This window comes from Grus americana, chromosome 10 (genome assembly GCF_028858705.1).
Source record: "Grus americana isolate bGruAme1 chromosome 10, bGruAme1.mat, whole genome shotgun sequence".
NCBI classification, from domain to species: domain Eukaryota; kingdom Metazoa; phylum Chordata; class Aves; order Gruiformes; family Gruidae; genus Grus; species Grus americana.
Genome location: NC_072861.1, coordinates 3,577,464 through 3,590,665, shown reverse-complemented (window position 1 = coordinate 3,590,665; position 13,202 = coordinate 3,577,464). Strand labels below are relative to the sequence as shown.

The following is a 13,202-nucleotide window of genomic DNA, read 5'->3' as shown; positions in this document are numbered from 1 at the left end:
GCTGCCACCAACCAGGCAAAAGGCACATTTAAATAAGCCACCAGCTTTGTTTGCAGAAGGGCACAGCGCGAGTCACCCAGACACCAGGGTGACCGTCTGCTGAGCAGCACGGAAGGCAACCACGGGGGAGCGCTGGGAAGATGCCCCTCTTGCACGTGATACACCGGGAGGAGCATCCCCCGGTGCCTGGCCCAGCAGACGCGCACTTTGTGAGATACGAGGGAGCTGTCGGAGCCCAGACACCCCTACAAGGATGGCTTAGGGCTGCCAGGACGTCACACGGTTGTCCTCCTCAACGGCAGCAGGAATAGGATCTCAATGGACCACACAGATGGACGTGCTCTCCATCCTTGGATCTCAGAGTGCAGACCAGCTCAGAACTCAGAGGACAGCTCGGGCTCTCTGGATTTACACCCATCCCTTCCCGACGCTCCAGTGCAAGACCTCCGATGCCCCACGTCGCCAGGAGCAGGGACCTTGGATCTCAAGGGAGCAGCAACAGCAAGCACTGGGGCTATTCTCTGCGCTTGCAGGCACCTAAGGTGGGCACCCAGCTCGGAAAGCCTCCCAACCAGGGAACACAGCCTGAACCTACTTATCTCTACCAGGACTCAGAGACAAAGCCCCAGATCATCACTCCAGGGGCTCCAGGACTTCCCTGGACCCTACACACATACACAGAGGCCATCCTCCATCCCCGAGAGGTTCCCACCTCTGGCTGTATGTCCCACCCTGCCCCGGCGAGCCCAGGGTAGGGCTGAACTAGCCCTCAGCCAGCCAGTGCAAGCCCGGGGCTTGCGTGTTCCCGACATCCGCCCCTGCCCGCTCCCCTAGGAGATGCAGAAGGGGGTGATGCTGGTCCTGCGTACCAGGGCCGCCCTCAGCCTTGCAGCCCCACAGAAAGAAGTCGGTGGGATACCTCCCGCCATCAATGGGCAGGATCCCGGGCAGCCCCTGGAAGCACCCAAGGGGGGACGAGCACAGGGCTCATCCCCATCTCCCCGTCACCGTAAGGAAGACAGCTCTGCCCCCCGCTACCCCCCTCTTCCTGCAAGGCTCTGGGGCCCCCAAAAGTAGGGAGCTGCTCGGACGCTGCACCACCCCGGATGGACGGGAGGAACAGGCACTCACCCAGACACCGTTCCTGCCTAACTCAAGCTCCTCTTCCCATTCCCCCCACTCAACCAAGAGCAAGACCAGCCTGCAAGCAGCCGCAAGGCAAGCCAGCGACCGCTGCTCCACGCTCACCTGTGCTCTGCCCCTCCGGAGAGCGGCTTGGAGCTGCTCAGCCTTTGCAACAAACTCCCTTCCGCAGCAAGACATCAGCCTGTGGGTGCTGCTCGCCCCTTCCACGCGCTGGCTGCTCTGCCTGCCTTTGGGATTTTTTTCCTTCTTTCCCCCCCCACCCCGGAGCGTTTTGAATGTGCAGATGCCCCAGCTTCTTAAAATTCAGCCCGGGGGCGTGGGAAGTGTTTTGGAACATGCCCAAGCTGTCTGCTCCGTGCGTGCGCGCTGCTAAAAACGATCCACCTACAGCCCCCATCTCCTGCACCCGCTTGTCAGCGCTGCCGTGCTTTTCCAAAGATAAGCAAGCTTACACACGCAGCCAGGGATCAAAGCACCGGGAGCAATCCCATCGGGGCAGGGGGGTGGGGGGGGAGAAACTTCTCCGCTCGGAGTCAGCAGGCAAACTTTTTATGTCACAGTAGTGAATGAGCATGGCGGCGGATGGACAACCCTGGGAGCGATGCCCTTGAGCCAGCGCTGCCTCCATCTCCTCCGCATTACAGCGAGGAAAGAGCATCACCGCAGCACGTGTAGAAAGCAGATACAGAAAACCAATTTTCTTGCTATCAAAGGATGCAGCAGCAGGATCGGGAGGTGAACGCAGCCCCCCTCGTTACAACGGGGGTGTCGCAGCGAGGGGCTGCACTATAAAGACATGTTTAGGATACCCAGCTCTGCAGCTGAGCATCCACGTGGTAGCACGGTCCAAGGGAGCGCAAGGCATCTCCTCCCAAGCAATTCCCAAGTGCTTTACCAACAAATAAATGAGCTACAAAGATTTAATGACTTAACCTGTATAATACCGCTTGTCTAAGACACTAGCAGGCAGCTCTCGGTGGAGCGCAACACCAGAGCAACACTAATTTACACCAGTTCAGCATCTGGCCCTAGCATGTTAAAAAAACCCCACAAGGAATATAAAGCACCAAGACTGAGATCTGCCCAGGACAGCCAGGCTGAGTCCTCCTGCCCCGGGCAGGATGTTCGATGAAGGCTCCGAGTCCCCGAGGGACGAGGACAGCGGGGCCATCTCCAGCACATCAGCCTGGATCTGGATTCACAACACAAGCTGTTCAAAATCAGTGACAATGTTGCTTTTCCCTTTGCTTTTAAATCCCTCCAGCAATCTGGCCTTCAAGTGCTCATCAATCCACTCAGGGCAGTGTCGTCCTCGTTTTCCCCCCCTAGCATCACTTCACTGCAAATTTGAGTGAAATTGATATTTTCCTATCAGAAACATGAAATTTCAAACACAAAGAACATTGGATTTGAAAGCTGACTTTTGTTGGGAAGGTGCCTGTCTCTTTGTTCACAAAAGGGCTCATTTTTCCTGGAAAAGGGCCCAGATTTTGAGTGAAAGATCAATAACATGCAGAAAACGGGTCCTTTTATTTAATTTTGCCACGATACCAAAACGAAAAGAAAGACTCCAATGCTGAGACTGAATGACTTCAAAATATTTTGCATTTGTTTACCCCATTACGACGCTGGAGTATCTATTCAAAGGAGCTCGGTGGGAAGAACGCAGCCTTTGGGGCTCCCTTAGAGCATCCCCCCAGCGCCCGCTGGTACCCCACCAGGCACAGCATCCCTCCATCCCGCTCCAGCCCAACCCGGACCCTTTTCTGTGGGAATTATTAGAGATTTAACCACTGCCGCCTCTGCCCTGCTTTGGATGGAGACCAGGGAACGCTTGAGGATGACCCTCTGCCCACGCTAATTAGGGGGAAGGGCAATCAACCTTTTATTTCAATTACAGCCTGGGTGGGGGGAAGAAAGAAAAGAAAAAAAAAACCCACGACGAAGACACAGCATTCAAGATGCTGTGCAACAGTCATGACATGCTGCATCCTCCCCAATCCATATGGGGGAAAACTAACACTTTGGCAAATTTATGAAGATGTGTGAAAGTGATTATATTCCTGAAAATATCTCAAGTGGAACGGCCTACCTGGCATATTTTGTTAGTCATGAAACACGCTCCCTCCACCGACTGTAGTTTGTGGCTTCCCATCTGCTTAAATACTTTAAATACCGAAACTTTCGGGGGTTTTTTTTAAGCCAAAAGAGCACGCCGGCGGCAGCAGCATACTGCTGACTCAGGGGCGCGGGACGGCGATGCACTCGCCGTCAGCAAAAGGATGCAGAAGATGCCACGCCGAGAGAGCGGAGGATTCACCACACGGGTGATAACTCCTGCCTCTGGCCAAGAAATGCAAGAGATCAGCTTGTGTTAATTAAATTAAGAGCGCCCGGCAAGAGAGCTCTGAGTGCAAACCAAAAGAAGAATATTTTGGGTCAAGCATGGGTGTGAAAGGGAAAAGGTTAAAGGGAAGAAATGGCTCTGGTTTGCCATTTTCATTTCGTTTCGCCAGAAATAAAAGGCAAGGGGTGTAAAGCTTAGAAGTCCCCACCGCCGAGCCCAGCTTTTATCGAGAGATGTGGTTTATCGGGTGCTTGGTTCAGGGCAGCCTAAATTCCTGATTCCTGCTTTCACGGGGAGCGATGCCCCGTCATCCAAGGCACCAGGGCTCACTAAACCCCGAGATGGTGCTGGCATCCTCCCGGAGGGACCCGGCTGCCTCCCCCCCCGGCACCGCCCTCTCCTGCTCTTTAGTTAATAGCTTCTATTTTAAACCCCTGGCTGGAGTCGCTCTGACCGCCGTGGCGGGAGGCGGGGTGGGCACGCACGGGGACGCAACCAGAGCTCAGCACCACGGCAGCACGCCGGGAAGAGCGGGCAAGCCCCAGCGAAGGCACCTGCCTGTACGTACGCAGCAAGGGCTTCGGCAGCGGGTGCGAAGGAAACCAGGATTGCTCAGCTCGAAGGAGATGGCGAAGGGGGAACCGTGGCAGCGGAGAAACGTCCCTAAAATAGCTCAAAACATCCCCAGCAGCCTGCCCTGGAGGTGCCCTTGGACGTGCTCGAGCATCCCACACCCTGGGAAAACTCTGGGTATAAGCACCAACCAAGCATTTAACCACAAGGGGTAAGTTTTAGTCATTTCGGCAGTCACCTACTAGTCGCACAAGGCAACGACAATCACGTCCTGCAAAGCGATGGTGCATAGTACTCACGGTGTAACTACAGTGTAATTACTCTTAGCCTGATTACGGAGAATGATCCAACGAGATGGGAGCATCTCGGCCGAATCGCCTCCTCCCCGGGGCGCGTGGGCTGCGCTATAGAAACCCCAGCTATAGCTATATGGAAAGTAGAGCAGAGACCAGTAGATGATGATGAACGTTTTCTCAAATGGCAGTGCAAAGCTGAATATTAGGTGATTTATTGTGGATTCCCTCCAAGTGAAAATCTCTCCTACCATGGTGGTGGTTTTTTTACAGCTCATTTGGCTTTTCATTTGCTGAACGGCTTTCTGCTGTTTCCTCTTGCAGGATGGGGCCTCATCATTTGTGTTTTCTTACAGATTTTTTTATTTTTTCTTTCTCCTAGGAGAAAACCATCTTTCCTCCTGTTCTCCGTGAACCTAATTCTGCATCCCCAGCTGGTGTGCGAGAGTATTGGAGTTACTCCCACTTTCCAGGGGGATAAATCATGTCGGATGCAGGGGCTTTTGTTCAAGGTCCAATACCTGGAGGAGGAGTTTCTCCTTCCAAATGGAGATAGTCCCCGGGAGAAATAATCCCACTGGAAATAATCCAGTGCAAAGAGGGTTTATTGCATCTTTTTAAAGGCTCTTTCTTACTGACAATTGATGAGTTCATAGCTACCAATATCCATTAGAGGGTTTATTTTATTTCTTGTTAGGAAATAAAATAAAAAGGCAGAGCCTGAGAAGAGTAAAACCAGCCACAGAGACTGAAGGCTGACAGCAGCTGCCTGGCAGACAGTGAGTGAAAATGCTCTGACAAGATGAAATGTTTTTTCTTTCATTGAAATCACTCCCTTTCCGAATGACTAATACGCAGCTATCGCACCATGGATATTTCCAGAGTGATGAGATGTTTTTAAAATATCTCACTGTGCCTCAAAATATCTCACTCTGGCTCAATAGATCATCCAAAACACCACCCACGGAAATCATAAATAAATAGATACTATATTGCCGTTAAAGAGCAGACTGGCCAGGGCCAGGGCAGCATCCTTCATCGGCAAGTAAATGAGGCCACTGAACTCCTCACCTCGGTGCGCGGCTCCCGCAGCGAGGCTTTTCAGAGATGGAGACGCAAGCCCTTGCAAGCAGAGTTGGACATTGTCTCTTCTCCCCAGCATCTTTGCAGATCTGTCCCACACAGATTAGCTCCTCGACGTTGCACGTGTTGCACCAGACTCCACGGTACCGAACATCGGCACCGCGGAACCAGCAACCACCTGCGCTCACCTGTGGCCCCCAAGAAGGTGGCTGATGGGCTCTTGCCTGTGCAACAGCTTCAAACCCCAAGCAGCAGGACCCAGAAACGCTCCATCCTATTCCCTCCTCATCCAGCCATGCTGCCGAGTCCCCTTTGCACATCGCTCCCCCGTCGGCAAGCGGAGAGGGTGCGGAAAGGACACCCACACCCTGGGAACAGCCGGCGTTCGGGTGACGCGCCGGCGGGGGTGCCAGCCCGGCAGCCCCCACAGCACCTCGCCCTGGTCCCCCCACCCCCGTTGGCAGGTCCCAGCCCGGCACGCAGCACCCCGCTTCAGAGCCAGGAAACTCCTGCCCTCACGATGAAGGCTCTCAGGAATTGCAACCGAGCGGTTGCAAAGCCGCCCCCAGGCAGCCGATTTTTTTTTTTTTTTTTACACATTTCAATGCACTCACTCCAGGCTCAGAGAGAAAAAAAAGCAGCAAAATGGTAAGGAGGAGGCACGGAGCGAGGGACCCAAGGGCTGACTTGCCTTGCACGTGCTCCAAGCCCGCTGCAGGGGAGAGGGCTTGTGCCAGACCCCCCGCGCAATTCTCCTCCCCGCAGGGAAGGGACCTGAGTCCCAGCCCAGGCTCAGACCCGGGTGCAAGGACAACTCCCCTTACTAGCACAAGCAAAGCTCCCAGAGAGCCCGAGGGCAGATGTGCTGTAAAAACTCTCCGAATCCTGCTGCCCCCAGCCGAGCGCCAGCCCCAGCCCAGGTGTGACACCCCAACCCGGAGCCCAGCCCATCGCTGCAGCTCCGCATCTGCTGCTCCTCTTCCTTAGGAAGCGGGCAACACTTTTCGTTTTGCTGATTGAAGGAAAAGAGAGCAAATTGTTTTGAGGAACTGAAAATGGGCTCCTTTGCTCTTCTCCGCAAGATTAAAAAAAATGATTCAGGTCACCCAGGATACGTTGTTCCCAAGTTGTTTCCTCTTTAGAGGCATTTACCGAAGTGTGTTTTGAAACTTTTGGAGATGAAGCGGCTTTTCAGAACAGCCGAGTCAAAATATATCCCTCGGAAACCCGAGACAGCTTGACGCTTGTCTTCTTTTTTTTCAAAAGGGATGAAACTACTCGTCCGACACAGCAGGAATTGGTGGCTTCCCTGGGTTTGGGAAAGGAAATCACCTTCCTCGTGGAAATTCAGTCCTGCTGCTGACAGACGTGGGGAACCCAGCATGGGGATGCTGCAGCGATGGGCCATCCACACCCAACATCTCTCGCAGAGCTCTGCAGCCCAACCAGCCTTAGTCCTTCCCGGCAACCTCTGCTTGGCTTTTCCCTCCGATTCCCTTTCCTCCCAGCGGGAACAGGCAGCGCTGGGGGCTGGAGAGAGATGACAGAGATGCTGCAAAGGCAGGAGGGAGAAAGCCAAGACCCTGCATTTCCAATGAAGATAGCTCCAACATCTGTCCTCAGCCAGAAATGTATTCACCCGCACAGACACACTCATCAGATGAGGCTCTAAAATATTTACTGCCCAAATATCAATCCTCATAAAGCGAGGCAGCCATTTGGGCTCGGGGAGGGGGAAGGAGATGGGGCGGGTTGTCAATAATGTCATAACCACGGGCAATTTTATGTATCTCTGGAAATGGCCAAGGAACACGCAGTTTGACAGATGTGCAAACGGGTAATGCAGGCTTCCTAGTTATGAGCGTGAGGATGTCAAGAGGAATAGATGAGCAGTAATTCAAAGTATATTGGGCTTAGAGAAGTACACGGGCATCGGAATGAATACGGGATGGGCATCGCGGCAGAGGGAGGGATGGAGAAGGAGAAGGTGGCACGCCGGTCTGGGAACGCAGCCCCTGCCAACGCCACGGAGCGGCGGCGAGGACAGGGGACCTGGGCGGGTATTTGGTGGGCAGAGCCACACTGCCGTGGGCCGTTCCTGCACCAAGGGACGTGTCGGCCTGCCTGTGGCTTCCCAGGGCTGGACCGACCTCCAGGCTGACTTCTCCTTCTACCTCCTTCCCAACTGCATCTCTACACAAGCCTCTCCCACCGTTGTGCCGCCTTTCCTTTCCCATGCTGGGAAACTCAAGAGTTTGGCCAAATACCTGCATTTTTCACCAAGAACAGCCAAAAAAAAACCCAAAACAACCTCACCAAGAAACCACATCAAGTTTCAAGTTTAAGTTCAGCAGAACTACTACTTTTTTTTTTTTTTTTTTTTGGTTTCCAGCTCCAAACTAAAAAACAACCCCCAACGCCGCAACAAGGGCCGCCGCCACCCCCGGCGCCGCCTCCGAGGCGCAGGCACTGCTCACACCTATGACTAGTGCCTCGCCCGGCATTTCCCCATCCCACCCCGGCTGTTTTAAAAAAGCAGCATCGCACAGACGCACGCTACACCTCCAGCCGCACGCTGCCGCCTCCTGCGCACGCTCCCACCCCGGACCCATGGATCCCAACGGCACGGAGGACCACGGAGGCTGGCCGGTTTCCAGCAAAAAGTCAAGGTGCTGGAAATAAAGAAAAGCCAAATTAAATAGAAATGAACGATGCTGGGACACGCTTCTCCTCGGGTGTTTGCTTTGGCAGAGGAGTGCTGCAGCACCTTGCAAGGGGGAGCATCAGCTGGTCCCAACTGACCTCACTTAGCAAAGCCCAGGACGGCATGCACAGACATCTCAGCTCCGCTCTTTTTTCCCCGAGATTCGCCTCCTTCAGCATTTCTGGCGGTGAAATTCCCACTCTCCCACCTCCTGCGGTGCTCTTCAAAAGGATACAGTCATGGCTGCGGTGGTAGAGCCAAGCACACCCTTCCTCCCTCTCAAGTCCCCCCTGCAGTTCCCGCAGAGAAGTTCATCATTTTTCCACACCTCGGTGCTTTCGGGGGGGAATTACTCATGAAGGAAAGCAGGCACCCCGCATACCAGCAATCCCCACAAAGGTGACTTTATTTCCCATGGAAAAATCCATGAATCACTCTAAAAGTTAGTCTGGCTTGAACCAAGACACACTGCTCACCATTGTTGATTAAAAAGAATTAAACAGCAATCTTTTTCCTGGCCAATTTTATGAAATATGACTTATCCCAACCATTCACCAGTAAGTTATTGCAACATCCGGCTGCAAACTTGCCCTGCGTGTGCTCTGGGAGCTTTCGCCACGGCTTGTGGGGTGCCATGGGGTTTTGTTAGGTCAAATGACCGATGACTGAATAAGCTCGAATCTTAACGAATTATTTCTTATAAGTCTCAGACCTCGTCTTTTCACTCCCAGGAGACACTTCTGGCACTGTCTCCTCCTGCTCAGTGGATAATCCCACTGGAGCCAGGGAGTCCCAGGGTGTTGCAGCCCTGGGCAAGGGGTGACACTGCGAGGAGGAGGGGGCATGGGCAGAGCAGGAGCCCGACATGCAGCAGCGCTCGCAGCCACCAAGCCTCACGCAGGCAGGAGGGAAGAGACAGGCAGGGGCTGGCATTGCTCCGCACGGGCGCAACGGCTCTGACCCAATGAGACAACCAAGCAGGAACAAACTGCTAACAAGAGCTTCTTTCCCAAAAATGTCCTTGCTATAATTTAACTTTTCCTCCTGGCAGCACCCGCCTGTGCACAAGAGCTCTGCCATGACACGGTGTAAGAGCAGTAAACTTCAGTGCCCACAGTTGCAATAGCAGAAGAGAGAGATAATTGCACCTCTTACAGCCTCAGTAACTTCTCTCGGGGAAACTTTTCCTGCTAACGAGGCTGTTCTGGTCTGAAATTCAGTGAGAGTTGAGAGGGCTGGTCCTGCTGCCAGCTCGTGGTGGGTACAGGCAGAGGGCAGGCAGGCGTGGGAAGCGCAAGCCAGGGAACCACCGCCATGGTCCCAACCTCATCACTTTGCAGCTTACTGGAGTTTAGCTCTCCTCACTGTACCAGTGAGCAGGCTTGCATTTATTTCTCCTTAAAAAAACCCCAACAAACCACTCTATCAGCTATTGTCGTCTCTGCCTCCTCTTGCCTTTGGCTACGGGCTGGTTTCAAGGCATCTCCCGGCAGAGCTGCACCTGCCATCCAATCCTAGGCCTCTGCAGAGGATTTTCTGCATCAGCGCCCACACGCTTACGGGTCCTGGGGAGCCCGTGGCTGGCACCGCCGGGGGGGACTGGGAACAAGCCTCTATGCCAGTGAGTGCCAGCTGCTGAGCGGGCCGCCTGGGCTGCAGCAGCTGGAGGCAGAGGTAGCAATTTGTGTGCTCACCTGGAAAGGCAGACATCCTCCCATCCCTTGCAGAGCTGCTGAGAAATCTGCTCCCAGCCTTTCTCCTAGAAGTTAAACACCACCGTACTTGAGCTACGGCGAGAAGGTGCAAAAAACCGTTCTCCCTCTGTCCAGGCACCCTTACGGCAGAGCCAGAGGTGACCCAGCTCTGCGGGACAACCAGCTTCCAGGGACGTGCTTGGAGAGTGGTGGTTGGAGCCAGCTGGGACTCCATCTCTCCTTTCGGAGGGACCCACAGGACCACGTCTGCAGCGTGGCTGTGCTCTGGCACAGCCCCTCGGTGCCCAGCACATCCCAGGGCAGAGCCACCGCTCCTCATCGGCATGCTGGGCACATGTATCCCAGCGGCACGGGGCTGCTCTCCCTGAATTAAATCTGTGTACCCAAGCGGTGGCAGCAGGAAGGTTTGGAAAAGTAGAGCAAAAAAAGTGAAAGGGATGGAGGACCAAACCCGCAGCTGAGCGCAGCACGGCAGCTCAGGCTGCAAAGCCAGGGCTGGCGGCATCACTCCGGTTACCTGCATGACCTTGAGAGCCCGGGACAGGCTGCAAAGACAAGAGGGAAAACCTCCAGCGGCAGCTCTGCGTGCTGCCGGGGACCGGGAAAGTCAGGCAGGGTACAGACGGCTTGGTGCCATTTGGGATGCGCCACCCCAGCGATGGAGCTCGCTGGATGGGTCAGGCTGCTTTTACCTCTGTCTCAGCCCCTTCCCCAAACAGGCAGCTTACAACCCCGTGCCTTCTTTGCGCAGCACTTCACTGGGCCTTGGGCTTTGTTCTCCCACGAGCACGTGCATGGGAAGAGGTGAACACCCCACGTCAATCCTCTCGGACCCAGTTCTTGCACAGGGCAGCAGCAGGAGGAGGGGGCAGGCTCTGCCTGTGCTCCCCAGAGGGAAGGGCAGCCAGCCCCCCCTCTGCCATAGAGGAGGCACTGCCAGCACGCAGGCAGGCTCCCCGGATCACAGCGTGCATATCTTGAGAGCTCAGAATAAATATTTAAAGGTGGAGAAAAAACCCCCCCTGCTCCTCTCTGCGAGCAAGTTCTCAGTCTTTGCTCTGGGATTTGAGGCAGAGACAGACAGAAATACGACAAAGGAGATGCAGGTTTCAGCAAATCATGGGCACATCAGAAGCGATGGCTTTCAGGTGCCGGCTTTGCTGCAAGATAAATTCCCTCCTGGCCATACGCCTGACAATCTCAACAGCCCTCGGGGACTGCAGGTCTGCTCTCCCTGCAGACATGCAGTGCTGCGGCGGGCCCACCTCCTTACACCCATCCACCCAGCTGGTGATGGGAGCCAGGGCCTTACCCAAAAATCCCTTTCCAAGCCAGTTAAAACTGGTCCTGGCCTGTGGGGACTCGTGTCCCCCCCTCGCCGTGCCCTGCGAGCATGCCCGAGGGGATGGGCTCTGCGTCAGGGTGTCAGGCAAACGCTCCCAAATCCCCGTCCCCGCAGCAGAGCTCTGCCAGAGGAGCAAACCACGGCTCGGCTTTCTCGATGCCTCACATGAGCAATGGCTGGGGGGAAGGATGGGAGGTGACAGCTCCGCTCAGCTCCCAACAGCCCCGCGCTGGGCCATGGCTTGGAGGCGGTGGCCAGAGCAGCCACAGAGAACGGGCTGTTCTGTATGGCAAGGCTGTCCTCAGGATGCTTTTATTTCCAGAGAGAGCTCATTAGCTCTGGTTGTGCAGGAGTTCAGGGTTTTTTTTTTCCCCTGTTACCAAGAGCTGGAAAACTCCACTGAATAACATCTCTGAGCATGGGTGGAACAAAGACGGGGCACGGGGGGAGAGCAGCAACAAAACTAGAGATAATCAAAGCTGCTGCTGCAGCCTTACATCACTTACGATCTCTGTTTCGTTTGGATTTCCCAGCTGGAGCAGTCTCTGCTCGCTCAGCACCCGGCATCCTATGTGCCGGTGCTGGGCCCAGCCCCGCTCACCCCGCCGCTAGGGACTGTCCAGAGCTGGCTGTCCTCAAAGGGGGAAGGAGCTGCAGAGGAGGGTTTGAGATGGTAAGGAACTGGATTCAAAGCTCCCCGGGAGCAGCCCGCTGGATCGGATGGGATGCCAGGACCTAAAGGGGCTTGTGCATGCACACATGCATGGAGGAAGGCTCTGTCTCCAGCGTTGCTACAGGAGGGGTTTAATACAGGCACATCCTGCCCAGGGTGGAGCAGCCACCTCCTTACCAAGCCCTGATCCTTCTCACCCATCGCTACACGGTCCAGCACACGCTGCAGGGGATGCAGCCGACAAAACACGTACCAGCGGCAGGAGATAAGCCAGCTCCCCATATACAATCACAAGCCCCATTATCTCCTTAACCCTTATGCGATTCACTTATCCGTCCCCGATCTATTCCTCCTTATCTGAATCCTCCTCCTGTTCTTTCCCATCTCTCGCCCTGTGGTCGCCCCAGAAGTGAGGGAGGCTGCAGGAAAGCCTGATGCCCGGGGCTGCCACTCACCACCGCTAATGGGATAGACTCTGATTGACTGGCTCCGGCGATTTAAAGTTAATAAAATGTTAAAAGCAGCCCTATAAATCACCCATGCAGGAAGTGACCTGGACAGGAGGCCTAACGAGTTAGCAGAGGGTTTTATTTAAAAGCCATTTGTCTGAGAAGTGCAACACAAAGAGTCAAATAACTCTTAGGAAAACAGCAGTGCTGGAGCTACCGGGAGGATTAGAACAGGCTGGATATTTATGGCCGAGGATGTCAGCCTCAGCAGCGCTAACCAGCCCCTGCTTCCCTCGGCTGGAGCATCCCAGTTGATCCCAGCTCCAGAGGTGCAGGCAGGGAGCTCCCAAAGGGAGCCAAGACAAGCCAGATCCCAGCTCTGGCTTATGTTTTAGCTCACTGGGGCTGCTGTGACCCTCTCGCAGACCTCTCAAAACAAGGGTCTTGTGTCCTCGCCCACCCTGCCATAAGTTGGTGACATCCACATCTTCCTCCAGGCCCCAGCTCCGCGGGCGCAGGGATTGCATGCATGGACAAGTCATGATTCCCATATGTTCCCGCACACAGCTGATGCCTCTGTTTGCAAGGAGCAGCCTGAAAACAAGAGGCCAAAAACCTCAAAACCCACAACAATCCCAGAAATCGAGTTTTTGGTTTCTAAACCTGATTTCCACTCCTCAGGCATGAATACTGATATCGCACCCATCGGGAGGGCGGTTAGCCCCTCATCGGCCTCAGCCCCAGCTCACTCTCTGCACACCAAGCTCTACTTCTTTAACCCTAAATAAACCACCCTACTGCAAACTGCAAAGGGCGGATGAGGTGTTTCACTGAGACAGGGGCTCAGCCCCCTCCCAAACACCCCCCCCTCGCT

The 13,202-nt window shown here is 54.7% G+C and overlaps 1 protein-coding gene across 2 annotated transcripts in view; it reads right to left on the bottom strand.

The window, feature by feature from the left end:
* Positions 1 to 13,202, bottom strand: part of LINGO1 (leucine rich repeat and Ig domain containing 1) — a 160,259-nt gene that overhangs the window by 131,553 nt on the left and 15,504 nt on the right. Inside the window, exon 1 of one of the 2 annotated variants that reach the window (XM_054837045.1) lies at positions 1,249 to 1,354. The exons of the other annotated variant lie outside the window; for it this stretch is intronic. The gene's annotated coding sequence lies outside the window, so the exon portion shown is untranslated. Of the gene's footprint in view, positions 1 to 1,248; positions 1,355 to 13,202 lie in introns of those variants that run through there. 2 annotated transcript variants of the gene reach the window in all.